This window comes from Peromyscus maniculatus, chromosome 17 (genome assembly GCF_049852395.1).
Source record: "Peromyscus maniculatus bairdii isolate BWxNUB_F1_BW_parent chromosome 17, HU_Pman_BW_mat_3.1, whole genome shotgun sequence".
NCBI classification, from domain to species: Eukaryota; Metazoa; Chordata; class Mammalia; order Rodentia; family Cricetidae; genus Peromyscus; species Peromyscus maniculatus.
In genome coordinates, this window is record NC_134868.1 from 56387258 (window position 1) to 56409271 (window position 22014).

The following is a 22014-nucleotide window of genomic DNA, read 5'->3' on the forward strand; positions in this document are numbered from 1 at the left end:
TGCATTCAAGATGTGCGCCCTCAGCTTGCTACTCTAGCCGCCATGCCCCCTGATTCCCAACATGACCGAGTCTTATACCTCTGGAATGGTAATCCCAAATAAACCCTTCCTTGGCCATGGTGTTTAATCACAGCAATAGAAAATCAGCTGATGCAGGCAGAAATCCCTGCCTACAACATTCTGGAAGCTACCAGTGTTGAATGGGTTTTTCCATCCTTGGCAAGGCCAATGGGTTTTCATGACATAGAAATTTTGTTTTATTTTGTCATAAAGAAAGACACTTTCACCATGTGCTGAAATCACACTTAGGCAGACTGAGAGGAGAGACCTTTATCAGCCCCTTAGACATGAGTCACCTTTTATATTAAGAAAACAACCCACTGTATGTAAAACAAAACTTTCTTTTCTTGTGGAGGCAAATTCATGGCTTTGGTGTCTAACTTTTTTCACACTGCTTAACTGTTGAGTCACATGCTGGTGCTTGCATAGGAAATACTCTCTTCAATCTCTCTACTGGTGACTACTTCAAAACACTATAGTATAAACTGCTCCAGCTTGGCTGACCATTCACCCTGATTCTCCCTATTCATGATGTCAGTACAATTAAAAGGGAAAAGTCATCACTCAACTCATACCTTAAATGTCTGCAAAAAATACACTTCATGGAATGAATGAGCTCAATCCAAACATTCAGCTTAGAAAAATTTGGGTTAAAATGATGATATCAACTCAGGCTTCATAAAAACCATGACTTCCATATCTCCCATGATATCTGCTATTTCATAAACCAGTTTGACATGAAGAGTGGCAGCTGCATAAGACTCTACAAAGAACCACCTCAGGTCATGGCACCCTTGGCCTTGGTCAGTAGAGGCATGTGCATGAGAACAACGGCCCAATCCTTGCTAAAGAATCATGTGTGCCTCCCAGTATCCCCTCAGTTGGGTCTTATGAAGAAAATTCCTTTTAAAATATAGTATGCTCCTGTCTAAAGTGGCTCTTTTTGAAGGAAGGGTATCTTTTTCACTGGTCTCTTTGAGGCTAGACTGACAGTTGAGACTCAAAAGTCAAGTCTCACAGCCAAGTGATCGGTCATGGTGAAGCTAGATCTTCCTTTGTAGTGAACTCTGAGATACCTTACGATTTCAACATACTTCAAGCCCCACTTTCTCTAAGTGAATGAAACTAGGAAAAACATCATCCAATCACTCAATATCACTCAATCTCACCCTACCCAACTCAATGGCTTTAGCAAATGATCTGTCTTAATTCCATTTTTTTCCCAGATAAAATCAGCTATATTGATGATCTCCACTGAAGAGACGTTTGTCCTCCCCAGCTTTTGCATCCAGACGACAGCTTGGAAAACAGAGATCACCAGTCCTTCCTCTGTCCCAGCTGCTTGGCCTCACAGCACCCCATAGATATGAACCTATGAACCTGATCTTCTCCCAAAGATGGGATGCCAGGCAAAACAGGCTGATACCACTTGCAGCCATGCTGTGCCCAGGCACTCATGCCAAACGCTGGCTCCTTGGCAAGCAGTCTCTCAGGACAGGTGCATCTTCTTTGGGATTTAATTGCCTGTGAGAGTGTTGTTACATCTCCCTCCATAGCTCCCTCGGAGTAGACATAAGTTGTTCTCCATGGGCGTCCTAGAGTCACTGCTTCTCAGGTAGAATGGCACAATTAACCCCGAGACCTAATTTTACTTCTGGTTTTCAAAGATACGGTCTTTCTACATAGCCCAGGGTGGTCTCCAACTTGCAAAATTCCTGTTTCTGCCTCACGAATGCCCTAGCATATTTAGGCCTGAAATAATTTTTTCTAAGTAAGAGAAATGTAGAAATGTGTGAGCCTAAGTTAAAGAAGGCAGAGAAACAAAGTGTTTGAAAAACACTTTTCTTGTTTTTACTTAAAAAACCGGAATACTGTTTTCAAATGATGAACAAACTTCCCATGAGGGTTCTAATCTAACATTTCAGTGATAGTTCCTCCGAGCATATTTGTTTGCGTTGTTTGTTTTTTTTATCAAGGACAAGACGATGTTCGTTTGAACTGCATGCACTTTCCAAACTTAAGGGCAGAGGAACTACAGAACTCACAGTGGTAAAAGTGTGTGGTTACCAACCAAGCCCTGTCTCGGGCTTCCTCTTCCAACATCACTCATGGGAGGAGGGTGGTGTGACTAGTAACAAGACACAGAAACAGCCCTGATGTCCATTCACTCCACAGAGACCACAGAGTGTTTGCTGGGTGTTGTTGCACTGGCACTATGGGTGACATTAAGTTTAGAGAATGTTCCTAATGTTACAAAGTTCCAGTACAATGAGCATCCTCCACGGAGCAAAGAGTCCATAAATAATGAGTAAGTAGAACCAATAACCCCAAAGGATAAGAAACTGTAGGCATTTTCTCTTTAAAATTCAACGTCCTATGAACCAAACGTTTAGTAACAGAGTGAGGATTACGGAGGCGTATTTATGCGGCTCTGACCTATGTAAGAATCGGTGTGTAGCTCATATAAACTAACATATTCAACACGGCTCATAATCCTCTGATGGAAATACAGTCTTAGCACTAATGCCTCCATCATTATTTCAGAAATTATTGGGTATTCAGAAATATGGCAAGTTCAAATGAAATGATATAAATTGCAAAAAAAAAAAGTGGAACAATCACTTACTGAAAATTTAGTTTGTGATCACCTAAATGAAATCACACTTTATTTTTTTATTTATTGTGGTACTGGAGTGGATCATGCAACCCTGTACATGTTAGGCAAGTGCTCAGCACTAGAGACTGTAGAGCTACCCTCTCACCTTTTAATTATCTTTCTTGAGATAGCATCACACTATATAAATTACATAGTTGGCCTTGAACTTCTGATTCTCCTGCATCAGCTGCTTGAGTAGCTAGAATTACAGGCCCATGCCCAATGTCTATTTTAAATTTAAATGAATTAATACCAAGCATAGCACTTTTATGTGCTGATGAAATAATACATGTGTCACTTTATATTGTTAACTTATCTGGATAGTGATGTCTTCTCCATCTTCATATTTTGGTTCTAAGAATTACAGGCAATGTATTATTCCCTTAAAGCCTTATTTAATGCACTAAAATTTCAGAACAAAAGAACCCAAACAAACAAACTGGGTAACTCTTCACAATACTAGTCAGTGAATTTTCCCCAGTTTTGCCCTGCATAGATTTGCCTTTTAAAGATTTTGAAAAGAAAAAAGAAACAGCGTCCATGCTGGGCGATGGTGGCACACACCTTTAATCGCAGCACTTGGGAGGCAGAGGCAGGTGGATTTCTGTGAGTTCGAGGCCAGCCTGGGCTACAGAGTGAGTTCCAGGACAGGCTCCAAAGCTACACAGAGAAACCCTGTCTTGAAAAAAACAAAAAAAAGAAAAGAAGAAAAGAAAAAGAAACAGCATCCATGATTCATCCCTGTAAGGAGGGAGTTAGTCAGAGACAGATGTATGGTGCTCATTGAGAGTGCTGGTCATCACCCTCTTCAGCACAAAGGACAGAGTCTGTGTTCAGCACAAAGGACAGAGTTCTGTCCTCACCCTGTTTCTCTAGCCTCAGAAAGCCTGTTCTATTTGAGACTGAGCACAAAGCCCCACAGGCTACCAGCATTCCCTCATCATCACTAGTACCTCTGTGAAGAACATCTTTTATGAGAGTCCTAAAGGTAAAGTGGCTGAAGGAGCTTTAACAGGACACTTGAGAGGGAAGAGTGCCATGGGAGAAAGCAGCAGACAGCAGTGCTCAGGATGAGAGCCGACACGGGGCCCACAGTCTGCTGGCCTGCAAGTTGGACACAAGGAAAATGAAGACCCAAAGAGTTCTCATCAAAAAACCCTACACCTTTCAAAGGTGCTTTTGTCCTAGCCACGGCACGAGAACCTCACTGGTCAGTCACAACAACACTCCCTGCCTCGGGCTCTTAGCATGCACTTCAGTCCGCCCTTCCTGCGCAGCCTACACACGTTCCCTCTTAGAAGTTCACATAGTTATCTGCAGAATCACAAGAGGAATAAATTCAGAACTATGTGGGAAACAATGGCTAAGTGTTCTTCACACTGCCACAATGTCATGCTTGTAGCAAGAATGTCTCTTATCCTGGTATCAAGATTCCACCCACAGGACCAGAGAGATGGCTCAACAGTTAAGAGCACTGGCTTCTCTTGCTAAGGACCTGGGTTTGATTCCCAGCACCCATGTGGCAGCTTGTAACCATATATAACTCCAGTCTCAGGGAGTCTTATGCCTTCTTCTGGCCCCAGTGGGCTCCAGAAACATACAGTACACAGCCATATATGCAAGCAAAGTACCCATACATAGAAAATAAAATAATCAGTTCTCAAAAACCTACGCATGTGCTTGCCATGCTATCCAGCAGTTATGTTCCTTGGTATTTACTCAAGTGAACTGAAAACATTCTACCCAAACAGGCTGACAACAGTAGTCCACAGAAAAGTCCATGCACTGATATTTAAAGTCGCTCTATTTATAACTGTCCAAACTTGTAATCCACCAAGATGCTTTTCATGAGTACATAGATGTGATGGTTACTCTTCATGTCGACTTGATGTTAGAGCATTTCCCAAGAGGACTAACTGTGGGAAGTTAACATAGGCGGTAGCATGCCCTCTCTTGGGTCCTTGAACTAAAGGAAAAAGAGAACAGGCACCTGTGCACCAGCATTTCTTTCTCTGCTTCCCAACTCACTGAGAGGTGAGCAAGCAGCTTTGTACTCACACCACCACAGGGACACCTGCCACCGCCCCTTCCCATCATGGTGGGCTGTATCCTCAAAATAAATCCCCCCCTAAGCCCCTTTGGACAGGTATTTGGTGACAGAAAAGAAGAAAAGTAACTAACACAATTGATAAACAAATCACTGGCCACAGAGAGAATGGAACAAGCCCCGGAGCCAAGAAAAGTCACCAAGGAACCTTCAATCCATATCACTAAGCAAGAGATGCCAATCTAAAGAGGCCACTCACCATTTGATTCTGACAGGTGACATTCTAGGTAAAGCAAAGCTCCAGAGATAATTAGAGACCAGCGGGTTGAGGCTAGGGAGATGGTTCTCTGGGCAACGGTGCCGACCTACAAATGAACTGAATCCCCAGGATCCATCCGGCAAAGGAGAGAACAAATACAAGGGGTCGCCCTCTGACCTCCACACAAGTGGTCTTTGAGAAGGGAACATGTTCTGTTTCGTCTACATCAATTCTTGTCCGTTCTGAGATCATGACCAATGGTGTCACTCGCTCTGTGCCCACACCAACACTGTGACACTCGTAAAAACATTGTTAACATAATCACTGCAACAAAAGTCCGAGCACTTAAGTAACTGTTGGGGGGGTGGACAACAACAACACAGAATGACCATTTATTAATCATGTTATCTGTGAAACTTTATAGCACCATATCATTTAATAAAGCAAACAAGCTGACTATATCCTATCCAGTTCTAAAATTCTAGTGTTCAGAGTACACTGTAAAAGGAAATATAAATCAATGCAGGGAGGATTGCTTCCAACACATTAGTTGGTATAGAAGGTTGAAAATGCACCTAGGTGTAGAAATTTCCTCAGCTCAAAATACTGCTGTGGTTTGCCATCCACAGCTTTCCCCACTGAGGTTAGAGCATCTTCTGCGAGAGGAGAATCAAGGTCAGGGGGCTGAGAGTAGAAACTCTGACACACCACAAAGGAAGTCCTCAAGCCCGGAAGGCAGAAGCATTCCCTTGGTAATGACCTCAACTGCAATCCACAGGAAAACCTTGGAAACACAAGGTCCACAGCATGAGACCCAGCTCTGCTTGAGCTCTCTGACCCGGGATGGCTGCATCAGAGGCCCCTTGCTTAACATCAGACACTACAATTCTCTATTCTACATAAAACTCACTGCAGCCAAAGGCATATAGAATGACAGTGTGCATTAATACGAGCCATCTCTTCCCCCAAGAGAGTGTGATAGTTAACAGATATGTCCAGCTTCATGTTACCAAAAGAAGAAATAAGGTCCAACTATACTATGGATCTATCCAACAGGCACTGAGTGCCCAGGAAAAAGGAATCGGGCTCTGCAGGACACTCGGAGAGAAGTTTACAGAGGTTCGGTGTTCTGGCAATACCTTAATGAGGGGATGGCTTCTGTGTTTCAAAGATCTTTCTCACATCCAAGGACACCAAAGGAACAGTTCAACAAAATCTTGTTGGATTTCCATGCTAATCACATATGGCAACAGGTGGAAAATTCATGAATGCTGTAGATGAACAATGAGTGAATGAAAGTTCCAACAGTCATCACAGAAATGGAGGGGAAGTGGGAAGAACAGGCGCTGTGTTTCAGGTTCAGAGCGCTATCAAAGCAAGAGGTCTGGCGAGTACCTCACAGTCTCTGCAACGGTGTTTGCTCACAGAGGAAGCTTACTTCGATCTACTGCATCATCCTTTCACGCGTGCGTGCTTCAAGGCTGCTGGGTGTAAGGACTAATCCTGAGTGTGACGGGACTAGAATGAGACCCTGTCTCAAGGAAGATCTGATTCCAGATCTGTGCAGCATCCAGCACACACTTCTGGCCCCAGTGCCCAGGCAGCACTGATTGACCGAAAGACGGCATGCTGGTGAGACACCACACACAAACAAAAGAGTCTGCCAGTATTCGATCCCAAACAAGTTCTCAGTGGGTTCCTGGGACTCACATACCATGTGGCCCTGCCTGTCTTTTGGGGCCATGTTAGAAAAGCACATTACTGATTTGAAGAGCTCCTTCCTTGATAAAAACAAAAACAAAACTGATCAAACATCTTCATTTCAATGAGAGTCACACAGGCTACATAAAATTAAAACATATGCATATTCATTTCATTGACAGTACACCCACACACTGAGGCACACACACTAGAAAAATGAATCTAAAGGGCACACCATGGACAGCACAGTGTAGACTGAGGGAAGAGAGGGACAATGCTCACACATGCTTACAGCTCGGTTCTAGAGACTGGAATGCCTCAGTAAACAAGGCTAGCAGAAAAGAGAAACTAGATACAAACAAGTGGAAGCACAGAGGAAACACAAGCGTTCTGTGTGTGTGACCTGCAAGGGCGTCAGAGTGCACCGAGTGAACGCTCCCTGTGTCAGAGCTGAAGGAAGCGGCCTGCATCAGTGCCTCGAGCTGCACCTGGATATGAGTGACAGTGGATACGTCTTCTCGACACCCAAGAAGCCACCTTGAAAGTTGCCAGCAGAAGGGACCCTCCGGTGGGCATTCCTGCTAGATTCCTTCAGGCATCCTGTGAGCTGTGTGCTGGCTTTAGTTTGGTCCTGGGACCATCTACAGTGGAATATTTCTATCATCCCACAAAAGCGAAAACCACAGAAGAGCACCTCGATTCTCTCCTTCTACACTGCACCAGGGTGCAACCCATAAAGAAATCAACACAGCGTGCCCAGCAGGAATAGTCCCTTTGGAACTGTGACCTGCTTTCCAAGCATGGGGTCTCAGTCCACAAGGCAGCCAGCCTGCTTGCTGACAGCAAGTTCCACCTTCCCCAGACTGCCCCTCAAATGGCTGTCAAAGTGTCCTCTGAACATGAGCAAGAGCTGTATCCAAAGAAGGATCAATCACCTTGCACCAGGGTCCATGCGGGTGCTCGGTGACGGTCACAGGCCTCATCATAATGGCAAATGGGCACAAACAGAGCAGTGACAGCCCTTGTACAGCAGCAGAATGGCCTGTGCGTGCACAGAACAGCAGCTTCATACACATATCCTTCTGCATGCTAGTGAAAGGGTATAAATGCTATCTTCCCCTCCATTGTCTTCTTTAGAAATGAAGGAAATTGTAAACAATGGGGAAGGTGGCAAAAAAAAAAAATGTATGACTAAGTCTCTCTCCACCATTCTCCCCAGAAAGCATTAAACACACACACACACACACACACACACACACACACACACACACACACACACTAAAAGTTAAGTCTTGGTTTCCTTTGCCTTAGTTTTTATCAATGTACCCGTGTTACAGTTTACTGCAGTGGGTCTCACCCTTCCTCACATCATGACCCTTTCCAGTTCCTCATGTTGTAATGACCTCTCAACCATAAAACTATTTTTGTTGCTACTTCATAACGATAATTTTGCTACTGTTTTGCATCATAGTGTAAATATCTGATCTGCAGGCTATGTGATATGCGACCCCCATGAAAGGGTCGTTTTACCCCCAAAGAGGTTGTGACCCACAGGTTGAGAACTGCTGGTCTACTGGCCGGATGGTGGGACCTGGTACATAAGGATTTGTTTCTCTCTTCATGGGATCCAGATGGGGAAATCAGGAGCTCCATCTCTTCCAATATGTGCTCAGCTCTGTCTCTGCTGACCCTCACCTGCCCTCCAGCCGGTCCTTTCAAGAAGACTGGCCTAGAAAATGTGAATAGGGGACCAATCGCTCCTCCAGAAATATCCATCTGGGCTGCATCATTCTTCTAGCAACTAAAAATGTTGTCATTGTGTCAGCAGCAACAAATGTGTGTGTCTGCAGCACAGAGCAGGCCTATCTGTCATACTCTAGCTGGGCATTCCTAGGGTTTGTTTTTGCTAGCAGAACTTTATTTCCAGTAGGTATACTCTGTGAGTCGTTTAAGGTCTGGGTCCAACCAAGACAGGAAACACTGAAGAAGACAACCACCTATGTGGAGCCCTGGCACTGTGTGGTCCCCCTGCTTTAGATCCACTTCAAAAGCCCCCATTCTTGGGGGCTGCCATCTTTAAAGACTAGTGAGGTTCACTGTCAGAAGGAGCAGTGGTAGTTCCTCTGGCCAGGGGTAGATCCCAGAGTGGGGACAGGGATGGGAGCTCTGCAGCCACTCCACGGGACTTCCTCCCCTTGCCCTTTCCTAATCTCTTCCTCTCCGGCTTCCTCCCTTCCCTTCCTTGCACTATCATCTCCCCTTTAGTACTAGGAAAACACTGCCCAAGCAATGAACATGGAAACCCTGCTGTCAAGTGATGCAACCTTAGCTGTGACCACACAGCCAGGGGAAAGGTCCAATCTGAGAATGCGGAGCTGCTCGATGCTAGTGAGTGTCTGTAACAGCAGGAACTCTCTTCTCTGCTTATGGGGATGCAGAAGACTATGGTCACTCTGAGGGGCATCTTGGAAGACGCTCACAAAACTATACATGTCAAGAACACAAGCTGGTATGGGAGCTTCACTCATAACTGACCAACTGGACATCCTTTAGTGGATGAGTGGCAGAATGACATCCATCTGGAGAACAGAACACTGCTCAACACTGGGAAGAAATAAGCTAGAACCATGGGAAGTTAATAAAGGTTTGACTTGAGCCAGAAGGTACATGTACCAGGTAGCACATGTAGTCAAAGGTGGTCACAGCACCCTGCCCTCAGAACAATGGGAGAGGCCCAGCTCTGGTGCCTTCTACCCTGTGAATATAAAGAAAAAGATCAAGATATACCCTTCACCCACCTAATTCAAACACAGAAAAAACAGAGCTGGTTATATACACAGATGCCAGAGCAGCTAGGCTCCAGACCAACACACCACGGACTCTAGGCCACTTTGTTAGTAGACAAGAAGCCAGGGAGACCAGAGGAAAGAACTGTGTATATGTTGGTGGTTATTTGGGAGTGTGACAGAGACCTAGCATTGTCTAGTTTTTGTGAACTTGACACAGCTAGAGTCCCTTGGGAAGAGGGAACCTCAACTGAGAAATGCCCCCACAAAACTGGCCTGTGGGGCATTTTCTTGATTGACAATTGCTGTAGAAGGATCCAGCCCATTGTGGGAAGTATCACCTCTGGGCAGATGGTCTTGATTTGTATAAGAAAGCCAGCTTAGAAAGCCACGTGGAGTAAGCCAGTAAGCAGCACCTCCCCACGGCCTTTGCTTCAGTTCCTGCCTGCAGTTCCCTGCCTTGAGTTCCTGCCGTGACTTCCCTCAGTGATGGAATGATCTGGTAAGTAAGCTGAAACACACCCTGTCTTCCCCCAGTTGCTTTTGGTCATGGTGTTTATCGTGGCAACAGAAACTCTAAGACAGGCTCTGCTGAAACACATCCCACTAGGATTCAGTCTGGGGACACCCTACTGTCCTCTTCCTGCTGAGGATGCACTCTCTCCGCCTTGGGAGCAAATGCTAAGGATGAGAGGTTGGAGGGAGTTGTCCTTATTAACCCATCCTGCACCCTGACCCAGCAAGTCACCCAGGTCTAAGTGCCTGTACTTCAGGGATACCATCTATGTGCAAAGTCATACCCTCAGGCATAGGACTGGGGCAAGGAACTCAGGAAAGGTCCAAGGAGGCCTCCGCATGCTCACCAGAGCTCTGCCCAGAGTGTCCTCTTAGACCAAAAATCACAAATGGCTTAAGACGATATCTTGGAATTCCTAGAGTCCAAGTTACTCAGATATATTAGTGTATACTACTGTATTTGTGTGTGTGTGTGTGTGTGTGTGTGTGTGTGTGTGTGTGTGTGTGTGTGTGTATTTGTGTATCTATGCCACAGCTCACATGTAGAGGTCAGGTGGAGGTCAGAGGACAAATTTCAAGAGTTAGTTCTCTCCTTCTACCATCTGAGTCTCAAGTATCAAACTCAGATCATCAGGCTTGGTGTCCAGTGCCATTATCCACATAGCCTTATCACCAGCCCCCGCCTAAAGCACTATTTGTGGACTCTAGCAACCAGGGTTTGCCATCTCCGTTATGGAAGAAGAATTTACAAGAATGAGGGAACCAGAAATAGTGGCCCACAGCACATGATAATCTGAGAAGGCTGCGTATGCCCAAAAGGTACTGAATTAGAAAAGAAGACATGAGCAAATGCTTCTTCCTGTGACCACCTATGACGGGTTGCATGTGCAGATCTCTGCGGTTTTGTAATCAATACTGAGGCTCAACCTCAAGGCATGCCATTGCAACTCAGAGGCCAGTGTCTAAAGAAAGTTAAATTCCAAAGCCACACAACAAGACGTAGAGGGTTTTTCCACAAAAGAGAAACAGAGAATTCTTGTAAAACTGTTTTACCCTCACCTTTACCAATCAGCATACTTTTAACCGACATATGTGGACAAGAAAGCAATTTCACAATAGCCATTCTTCACAAAGAAATGTTATGACTTCATTCTCGATGCTAGTCACATGAAAAAAATGCTAATTTTACTACCCGTCATGAATAAAATAATGATCTAATAAGCAAATTTCAGGTAACAGCTGCTTCCCCGTAAACAACTTCCTGATTTGAAGTGTGAGATCAAGTCAATGAGTACTGTGTGCACAAAGCCTGGGGTAGAGAACTGTGTTTTCAGCTGCTGGGTGCATAAAGGAAGCTCACCATTAGCATGTGGAGGTGTGATTGATTCAGAAATATCCCACACACTGTACACTGGCTGGAAACACACAGTGTGTAGGTGTCTGGTTTTATCTCAAGGCTCAATACCAACAGTACCAATAGCATCCTTCCTAACTGCCTTTTCACCTCTAACATCTGTACCCATCGTTGCTCTTTTCAAAGACTATCTACACGGGACATCAGGGACCAGGTGTGTGTAGGGTGAGGTGAGGCATGCTTCTGGCAGTCTGAAGAAAGATGATGCTAGAGAGACCATATTTCTAGCACAGCACAGAGGACTGCAGAGCTCCCCGCCTCCCCCCTCCAAGTCAGGGGTACTGGGAGTTCAGTGGCCTGCAATGACTACATCCCCCACAGAATTCAGTGTACTTCACTGACAGACTCGCTCGCTTATGGAGAAACAGAAAATCAAAGCAGGGCAAGAGAGATGGCTCAGAAGGCAGAAGCACTTGCCACATGAGCCTGATAACCCTGAGTTCAATCCCCAGAACCTCTGAAAAAAGCTAGATGTGCAAGTATGTGTAATGCCAGCACTCATACAGGGAGACAGAATGTGGAGCCAGGAAAAATGGCCAGAAACTCCTAGGCCAGCTAGCCTGGTGTACCCTATGCACTGGCAGAGACAAGACAGTCCTTGTCTTAACAAGAACTCATTCCCCCAAAGTCCCCCTCTGACCTCTGCACATACACACGCACACACACACACACCACTCCACACAGACATGCCACAAGATTTCAGAAATTAAAAATAAAAACAAAAGCCACATTTTATTTAAAGTAAAAATGACACTATTCCAGAGAACAAAAAACCACACGTGATTTTGAAGTCATGTTTTGATAGACTGAGAGTGAACTAAAGTTTGTCCAGAAAATACACAATGGCCTTCAACACACAGCATCACAGTCTGGCTGCGAAACGTCTGTCAGCTGTCACGCCAGAGACCTACGTGCACATCCTGTGGGTTACGTTTCCCAGTGAACGCTGTCACAATGCAGCACTTCATTTCTACTGTCCCACTTTGTGCTTTAAATGTTTTGAAGGGGTCTGGTTTAAAACAAAACAGTATTCATTAGTTACAGACACTTAGTGTGGAATAACTGCACACGTGAAGGCAGGGTCTAAACTTAGTGAGAAGACTGTGGCCTGCTTCTCTGGCAGAGGTCTGACTGTGCTGTGATCTGAACATCTCTCTATGCTTACCCAACAGCACTCTCTAACTTGGGCTACAAAGGCTGGGACATCCATGCGGTTCTGGGATGTCACATGCCACCCTGTGAGCCCCCTCGGATGAAGGGCAAGGGTGACAGGTGATTGTGGGTAATAAAATACTTGTTGCTCGATAAAGCATGATTCACAAGACTGGGTAAAGTCCAAGTGACTGGTCCCAGTATGGGAATAGACTTAAGGCTACAAAATCGCCTTTGGATATTAAGCTCCTGGAGGATGACAGACCTGAGCTCCGGGGATGAAATTATGAATGAAGCAGTCAATATCCACCTGGAAACGGAGAAGCCAATGGCAGCTTCTCTCTGGACATGCTCAGTCCTTTGCAGAGTGTAAGCCCTCCCTGTGATAACTCGGCCATTTGTAACAGAAATGTGTGCGGCCAGCGGTCACCCAGATGCGGAGGCAACAACAAGTCTCTCTAGTGACGTGCTGGAAAGGGGCCAGACGTGGTGGCAGTTCTATTTAGAGAGGTGTGTGTATCTTTTCCCGTGGAAGAGCAAAAACAAAAGGAAACACGTCAACGGAGCACAGAGAGAACGAAGCATGTGGGGAGAGACTCCACCAGGCATACCTTGCCACCTTCATCCCTATGGCTCGCTCACCCAAGGCTGGTGACCAGCCACAACAGCTGTACCGGTTACTCTGCCTCACTGGAAAAAAAGGGAAAAAAAAAATCCTTCCTGGCTGGTGGGTTCTCGGAGCTCCTTGTCACACTGTGCATGCCAAAAGCATGCTTCGTCCAAAGCCTCGGCAATTCCATGGCACTTGCACACCATCTCCTCCCACCAAGCAGAGGAGGGCTACTTGGTGTAAGCACTAAATTAGTGCTTTGGAAGGGGCTTTGGTTATAAAGACGGGCAGAGACAGCACTTCCCAGCAGGTACCCATCCCGGCACCTCTCTCTTCCCTTTCATCCTATTCAGTGCAGCAGGGGAAGAGCTCAGAACCCCTCAGTGCACTCAGCAACACAAAGGAAGCCCTCTCCGCAGGCTCCTCTCTCTTGCTAGCCCATGAAACACAGGTTTAATAACCTCTGGTCCCGGGATTTACTCATTTCCAGAGGATCACAGAACCCACAGCCCAGTTGCCACCTCTTTGCTGAAATAAAAAGGCGAGCCAGCCAAAACAGAGCTTGCATTACAGACCGATCCAGGATTTGGTGGTTATCAAAATGATCGCTAATTGGAAAGGAGACAGAACTTGTCTGTCTATAATGACGATACTGTAGTCCTGGATTGCTGTGCAAGACCATCTGCCCCAAGTCCCCCAGGGCAGGAAAGATGCTCCCTGGATTGCAGTGATGCTAGTCTCCTGGCTGCCACTACTGTCTACCAAGTCATGAGTATTTCACTTATGAAAGCAGTGCAAACCAGGTCTATGAAACAGGGCAATGAAAGAAAGATGAAAAAAAAGAAAGAAAGAAAAGAAAAAAGAACATGCTGCAAAGTACAGAGAGGTAAGCAGCTACTGGGTTAGCTGGTCGAGTGCTGATCAGTTAAGTATCATTTCCCAGAGGCCACGGCACTAGTAAAGTATACATCCAAGACACGAAAAGTAAGAAATGAGTCATCCTTGACTTACCAAAGCAAGACTCCTGCTGCACGGCTGGTTTGCAGCATCCAAATGTGAAGCGCCACCGCCAGCTCCTCGGCAGATGGGGAGCTGTGTGTGCAGGGGCACTTCAACCTCGCTGCAAAGGAAGGTGGCGGCCGGGGTGACCAAGTGAGTGGTCACAGCTCCAGGCAGCCTCAGCTTGGACTAGGCTGCCACAGCACTCTGCAAAACAGGCACACTGCAGCAGCACGGTGGCAGGCATAGGATCGCGATGCATGTCCCATATAGTCAAGCGTAATAGAAAACATGGATCTGGAGTGGATTCCATGTGGATATGGGGGCTGCCTGGCACCGAGCGGAAAAGGCAAGCTCTCTGCTCATAACGAAATTAGCCATGGAGATGGACGCCTTGATTAGAGTGCAGTGTTATCCCTCCGGGACATCAATTACCAAGAGCAGGTGCTCTGTCTCCTGCTCTTTCAGATAAATGCCTATAATCTCATTTCACAAACGATCCCTATTTAGACAGGAGCCACCTATTGTGATGATATCATTTGCTCTAGTAGCCATAAATGGGCAACTTCCTACGGAGCGTCACCGAGCTGACGACACAGGTCTTCATAAAAGTGAGTGGGCAGGGTGTTCGGAGAGGCCCGTCCACATGGGTAGCTCATGCAAAGAATCTGCGCTCCCTGGCATCTGAAAAGTTGCAGGGGAAGAGGAAAGCCTTCCACTCTAGTCTTTCGGTATGCTGACAGAGATAAGAGCCAACTCTAGGTTGGGGGGGGGGGAGGGCAGGTCAGAGACCCCTGGCATGTCTACATCCCTATACCTGCCTTGACTGGAGGTTTTTTGGTAGAAAATAACCTTTGGTATTCACAACAAAGGTCTGGCCATTTAGTCATTGATGTTCTCTGAAGTACAGAGACTCCACCCCAGGAGGCAAACACTGTACACATGACTCCTCAATGGAGACAGGAGGTTGATCTGGAAAGGTAATGAGAGTCTTAGGTGGTAGACAGATGACCAAACTACTATGCCTAAAGCCTCACTATGGCAAAGCAACCTTCTCTAAAATCACATGCCGAATAACCCAAGAGTTTGGATTATTAGAGTTTTGGATTCCTCCACTATCGGTGTACAGGGATAGTGGCTGGTGAAGACCAGGCATAAGAGACTAGTTGCTGAGCCTAGAAACACTGTCTTTGTAAATAACTGGGTCAGGCCCTCTGAATGGGTGAGACAGTCAATTGGCTTGATCTGTTTGGGAGGCATCCAGGCAGTGGGACCGGGTCCTGTGCTCATTGCATGAGTTGGCTGTTTGATTGGCTGTTTGAAACCTGGAGCTTATGCAGGGTCGCTTGGCTCGGCCTGGGAGGAGGGGACTGGACCTGCCTGGACTGAGTCTACCAGGTTGATCTCAGTCCTTGAGGGAGGCTTTGCCTGGAGGAGGTGGAAATGGGGGGGGGGGGTAGGCTGGAGGGAAAGGGAGGGAGCGGGAGGGGGGAAAACAAGTGAATCCTTGGCTGATATGTAGAACTGAATTGTATTGTAAAAATTAAATTAAATTAAAATAAGTAAATAAATAAATAAATCCCCTAAACCTCCACAAACTACTCCAGAGGCCCAAACAGCTCACATGTAAAGAGTCAGGGATTCTACCAAACAATTCACTGCTCCTAAGACTGGCTTTGTACAGGACACACCATGTTTACACCAACTTAGGCTAGCATGCTCCCGAAAAGCACTTCGTGGTTCGGTGACTTAAGCTGCAAAGTTGTAGTGTGCTGCTGCTGGGCTGAGGGGATTTGCTTTTGGACCCCATTAGGAAGATGTGTGGTGGTCACTCAGGGCAGAGAAGCGCCCAAAACTCACAAACCCCTGCTTTAATATTCGCTACAAAAACAGTAACTGATCCAGGCCTCCTTCAGTTTGCCTCAGCACCAGACCAGGGTACTGGAAGGAATAACTATAGGCACGCTACCTCTCAGCGACGCTGAAGACCTCTTTTGGGGAAGTCAGCTGCCTGCCACAGGATGTGCTCATGACCCACAGCAAGGGTGTTGCCTCAACCACTGGAGTAGGTTAAATGCCTTCCCCCAACCCCACCCTGCAAATCTGTGTCTATTTGGATGCTCAGAAGGTGATATTATTTGGAAACAGGTCTTTGTAGACATCCTTTGTGGATCTTGAGACGAGATCACTCTATAATTAGCAAAGGCCAATGACAAGCATCCCAGAACACTAACATCGATGTGAAGACAGGCAAACTGACAGCGAGACTGATGGGACTACAGCCAAAGAATGCCAGGGTCTCCAGTGACCACCAAGTCCCAGAAAGAGGCATGGTGTGCACCCCTAGAACCTGCAGAATAAACCAGTCCCTCAGCCTCCCCCTCAAGTTCAGAGTCTGACCTCCAGAGCCAAGAGAGAATTAGTACCTGCTGTCTTCATCACAGGTATGGTGCCTTTCCCTCCTGGGCACTCGGCAGTCCACTTCTGGCTCTGGAGCATTTTATGATGACGTCACAGAGGAAGCATCCAAGCAAGACTCAGATCCAAGAACCGACCCTTCATTCACTACAATGTCTTGTCAGTGGCTCCTTCTTGTATAGATGTCTCCTGGTTCACTGAAGACCACAAGATTAGAGGCTCCAGTCGTCAAAACAACTGACTCAAAGTCCAAAGAAAACGGCAGTGCTATGACCCCACGGTCCTCCATGCCCTGCTGACTGCTGGAGTACTTTTCTGTTTTGGGGAGTCACCTTCTCCTGGTAGTTCATCATTGTCCAGAATCTATAGGTAATGAGTCCATCCTCCAGTTCTCCATGAGTGGGAGGGATCCCAGACAACACTGAAATTGGAAGGTAGGGCCTCAGATACTGATGAAATGGGAGAATGGCGACCTGAGGTTCTGTGACAGCAGAGGGTGAGTCCTGAGGAGCTGACATAGGAGAGTGGGGTCTTACTTAAGGGTGACAGTGGGGAGGGGGCCCTGGGGTGGTGCATAAATAGGAGGGTGGAGCCTGAGGTAATGATGGGTAAAGCTGACACAGGAGAGTGAGCTTGAGATAAGAATGACACTGGAAGGCACATGGGGTAAGGATGACACTGTAGGGTGAGGTTTGGGTCAGGAAAAAGGATGTCACATTGCTGCCTTTATTCTCAACAGGTTGTCTATCAAGTGGTGGGGAAAGAGGACAGAAGAGATCAGAGCAAATCTGCTAAGTGTACTAGGAGGAAGAGGAGCATCTGTCCAAGAGGAAGAGGAGCATCCGTCCAGGAGGAAGAGAAGCATCCGTCCAGGAGGAAGAGGAGCATCCGTCCAGGAGGAAGAGGAACATCTGTCCAGGAGGAAGAGGAGCATCCATCCAGGAGGAAGAGGAGCATCCGTCCAGGAGGAAGAGGAGCATCTGTCCAGGAGGAAGAGGAGCATCCGTCCAGGAGGAAGAGGAGCATCCATCCAGGAGGAAGAGGAGCATCTGTCCAGGAGGAATAGGAGCATCTGTCCAAGAGGAAGAGGAGCATCTGTCCAAGAGGAAGAGGAGCATCCGTCCAGGAGGAAGAGGAGCATCCGTCCAGGAGGAAGAGGAGCATCTGTCCAAGAGGAAGAGGAGCATCCGTCCAGGAGGAAGAGAAGCATCCGTCCAGGAGGAAGAGGAGCATCCGTCCAGGAGGAAGAGGAGCATCCGTCCAGGAGGAAGAGGAACATCTGTCCAAGAGGAAGAGAAGCATCCGTCCAGGAGGAAGAGGAGCATCTGTCCAGGAGGAAGAGGAACATCCATCCAGGAGGAAGACAAATGGGCACCTTGTACTAAGGGGTCCGCAGGACCATGTGGTTTGCTCATCTGCCTCCTGGTAGCCTAGAGGATAGAACTATTTGTATCACGTTCCACAGCAGAAGAAACCAAAGCACAGCTGAGCCATCTGGAGCAGACATAGTTCTAGAACTAATACGCTCCTGTCCAACACACACTTCCATACTACAGAAAACAGAGACCAGGGTGGTCTGCAGCACACCAGGCCTGGTAAACAACTGGATTCTTCTGGAGAGAAGGATCATGAAATCATTGTCACCAGGGTGGCTTGAGGCACCTGGCAAATGCAGGGCCAACCAAGCACAGCTGAGAAGAGTTGTGGCATTGCTGGAGTTGGGTTCCTCTAAGACCAAGCCAGGTGTATATGAACTCACTCATGGGGACATGGTGAGGAGCTCTGAGACCTCCTTGGCTTGTCCCCCTAACAGGAGCTCTGCCCACATCTCAGACATTCCCTTTCTCTAAACATCTAGTCCAGCTATAACCATGAGATACTAAATAAGGATTTGCCAGGTATTTTCCAGGCTTTTCGATGGCAGTTTTGGTGAAAACTCTTTGGTCTCTTCTGAGGCAGACACAAGTGCACGTTATGTCGGGGAACCCAACAAAGCTGTTAGGAGTCTGCACACAGCCACCCAGTGGGCTCCTTGATTTCTAAAGCAGTAGTCAGATGTAGGCTTAAAATATCACCAAAGAGTAGCCGGGGTCTTAGCCTGTCTCCCTTAGATGTGACTCCAAACAGCTCTAGTATGGACAAGCTGGTCAATGACCAGTTAAACAGCCAGTTCAGGTGATGACTGTGAAACTGTTAGCTCACTTTAAGAAGCCAGTATGGCCACACTCAAGTAAATCTCCTTTTTTGCCCTTTGCTTACCCAATTCCCATTGCTAAAATACCTCTAAGGCTGGTTTGGAAATCACTGTTCAGGACTGACTGCACAAATCTACTCCCAGTATTCCATGGATGCATTTCACTGCTCAAAGTGAGTTCTGGAGCTGGATATTCAGTAGAGCAGCCTACCCTAATGTACAGGGCTGTGGCATGGGGGCAGGGCAGGTTTCATCAAGAATTCAGCTGCTTCTTACAGCTCAGCCCAGGTGACAACCTCCTTGTAAAGCACCCATGTTAATTTTTTATTCCTAGGAGGAAAGGAAAAATGAAAAACCAACACCCGTTGCTGGTAAATTAGGTCACAAGCCAACCACCCCTGTGCAAGGCAATCCTCATCTGGAGCCTGAACAAGGGTATGAAAGATCCAGCCTTAAGAACCTCTGAGTTCCTTGGAGCTCGCTATCAGTAGACTTTTCACAATCAGAGATTCACATAGAACCACAAGGAAAGGAGACCACGTGCTCATGTTTTATGCAACTGCTGGTGTCTGGTTCCTAATCCAGAATGAAGCATTTACAAACTGGTAAACAAGAGAGTTGGAATGTCAACACCTTTCTTATTTTCTGTAGCCGTAAGCATCGAAGTCTCAACAAGTACTTTGTTTTGCTACATTAAATTAAAGATTAGCTGCTTTTTGTTTTTCTGGTAACACATTTTACCCTCTTCTGTTGGTATCAAATGAACATATTCACAATTTTCAAAGATGAAAGGCCACAAGCTGCTTGCAAATAAATCTCACTCAGAGCAAATCGCCCCAGAGGATCTGGTTTTCCTGATCCCTGTTTGCATCGCCAGAAAGGCAGCACTGATGCTCAGAATGGAGATTCCTAATCTTCTTTCAGAAACAGATATGAGAAATCAAGAGCCAGCACAACCAGTAAATAACAAACACGAACCAACTACATGGTTCTTAGGGCAATGCCTTTTAGATCTATACAGGGGGAGAATAATTAACCAATTAAGATTTATCCCCCTACTCACATACAATAAAAAGAATAATAAATAATAATATAGTGATCTTGAAAATCCATACAGCATTTAAATATTTAGTTAACATAAGTTGCATATGTAAGTCAACTTTACCTGTGATGATCAGAGTACATTTTAATTGATTTGTGTTTTGTGATCTCCTATGTTACCAGCAGTGGCTAATGGCCAGTTCAATTTATCTTAACTTCTTGCATACATAATGAGGAATATGAGTGTCCTAGTATCAAAATTATTCTCATATTAAGGACTTTCACAGGTTCTAAGTATGAAATTTCATAACAATAGCTTCATAGCTCCAAGGTATTTTTCTACAATAAGGAGTAGGGTTTGTCAACCTGAGAGTGTGAATCTATAAGTTCTTAGGACTACCAAACACCATCTCTCTTCAGTTTCTTCAAGGGTAGTTATAGTTGTGACTCAAAGAAAATGAAGACAGAAGGTTGAGACTGGAGTTTGTACTTATTTATTGAGCTGGTAGTTCAATGCTCTTGGAAATTCAGAAATATATCCACATTAATTCACCTGTTGCTAATATGGGCAGACAGTATTCTTCTCCAAGGGGAAAATCAGAGCTGTATGGGGGAAAATGCCACTTGTGGAGCTACTATTTGGCAAAGACAAACTTAATACCCAGCCTGACCTGGCCAGAAGGTACAGACTAAGGTATGATGTGAGTGGGATTCCTTGGGTATATCAATCAGAGTCCCACTCACCCCTGAGCCTGCCAACATGACCACATCATACCTTTCCAAATATTCTTTTATATAAGCAAACAAATTGCCGCTCCCTGCATCTGAAGACCCAAAACACCAGGAAGACATTGGATGGTTCCAAATTATTGTCCTGAGTTAAGGTGAAAACATAAGTCAGTTTGCTAATTCAACAAGTTGAAGATAAAATTCTTTTTTCTTCTCTTTTTTTGTTTGTTTGATTTTGTTTTGAGATAGGATTTCTCTGTGTAACAGTTCTGGCTGTCCTAGAACTTACTCTGTAGACTGGGCTAGCCTTAAACTCACAGAAATCCACCTGCCTCTGCCTCCTGAGTGCTGGGATTAAAGGTGTGCACCACCACACCCGGCTGGAGATAAAATTTTTAATGAACTTGTCTCTACTTTATGCACTAAAATGCATCCTATGATCAAGTAACACATGCTGTGATGATCTGATTTTACTAAGATATCTGTTTCGTGGGGTTAATTCTTAGCACAATGCTTTTGGGGAAACTGATAGTGGTAAACATCTGAAATGTTCCTAATAACATGAGTAACATCTTCTGTGCATGTGAACTTTACATTTGCTGTTACTATATGTAATTTTGTATGTGAAATTACCATTTAGTGAGGAGAAAACTATTTTGTGTGTTATTGGCTAAGAAGGCTGTTGTTATTTTGTTCTAGTACTTTTTCTAAAGCAAATAAAAGCATTAATGAAAACATTTGATAATAAGAAGTCTAGGTGAATGATGCTTCTCCTCTGTAACTTGGTCATTTGGAAGTAGCTCACTCTCCATACCTAGAAAAGTTTTTTTTTTTTAAACTTGACCAACACAGCAGCAAAACAACACTGCAAACACCACAAATTCAAATATTCCTAATGATTTCATTTCTGCTGACAACAGCGCTTTTTTACCTAAATTGAGCATTTAACCATTATCTAATCATTCAGTGCAAAAGAGGGAGAGGCAGAATGACAAACGCCATGTACTTTCTTTTTAACTATATACCGATAAAGAAACCCACGGAATGTACAAAACCTTATAGAACTGTAACATAATCTCCTAACTATAAATCCAAGGCAACACATTTAATACAGATTTTAAAGAGGTGAAACTTTCTATAAATACTGGGTTTGACTCAAACCTCGATGCACATATTTGAGTGTGTGAGTGTGTTTAATTTGTGTCTGCTCCCGCCCTGAAAACAGAATGTGCACAGTAAGGGAAGTTTTCCAAAAACTGGTGGTGCTCCTCTTCAGCGATGCTTTCAGCACTTTGAAGGTGGACAGCTCCAAGCAGTCTTTTTTTTTTTTTCAATTTTAAAAACTATTCTTTTTTTTAAAGAAGTTTTTATTCATTTTACATACCAATCACAGATCCCCCCCTTCTCTCCTCCCACCTCTGCACAGCCTTGA

The 22014-nt window shown here is 45.5% G+C and overlaps 1 protein-coding gene across 7 annotated transcripts in view; it reads right to left on the reverse strand.

Annotated features, from left to right (window-relative positions):
- Dlgap2 (DLG associated protein 2) overlaps positions 1-22014 on the reverse strand; it is a 746370-nt gene that overhangs the window by 443276 nt on the left and 281080 nt on the right. Inside the window, exon 1 of one of the 7 annotated variants that reach the window (XM_076553683.1) lies at positions 14213-14642. The exons of 5 other annotated variants lie outside the window; for them this stretch is intronic. The gene's annotated coding sequence lies outside the window, so the exon portion shown is untranslated. Of the gene's footprint in view, positions 1-14212; positions 14643-22014 lie in introns of those variants that run through there. One more of the 7 variants, XM_015988288.3, reaches the window with a different exon arrangement.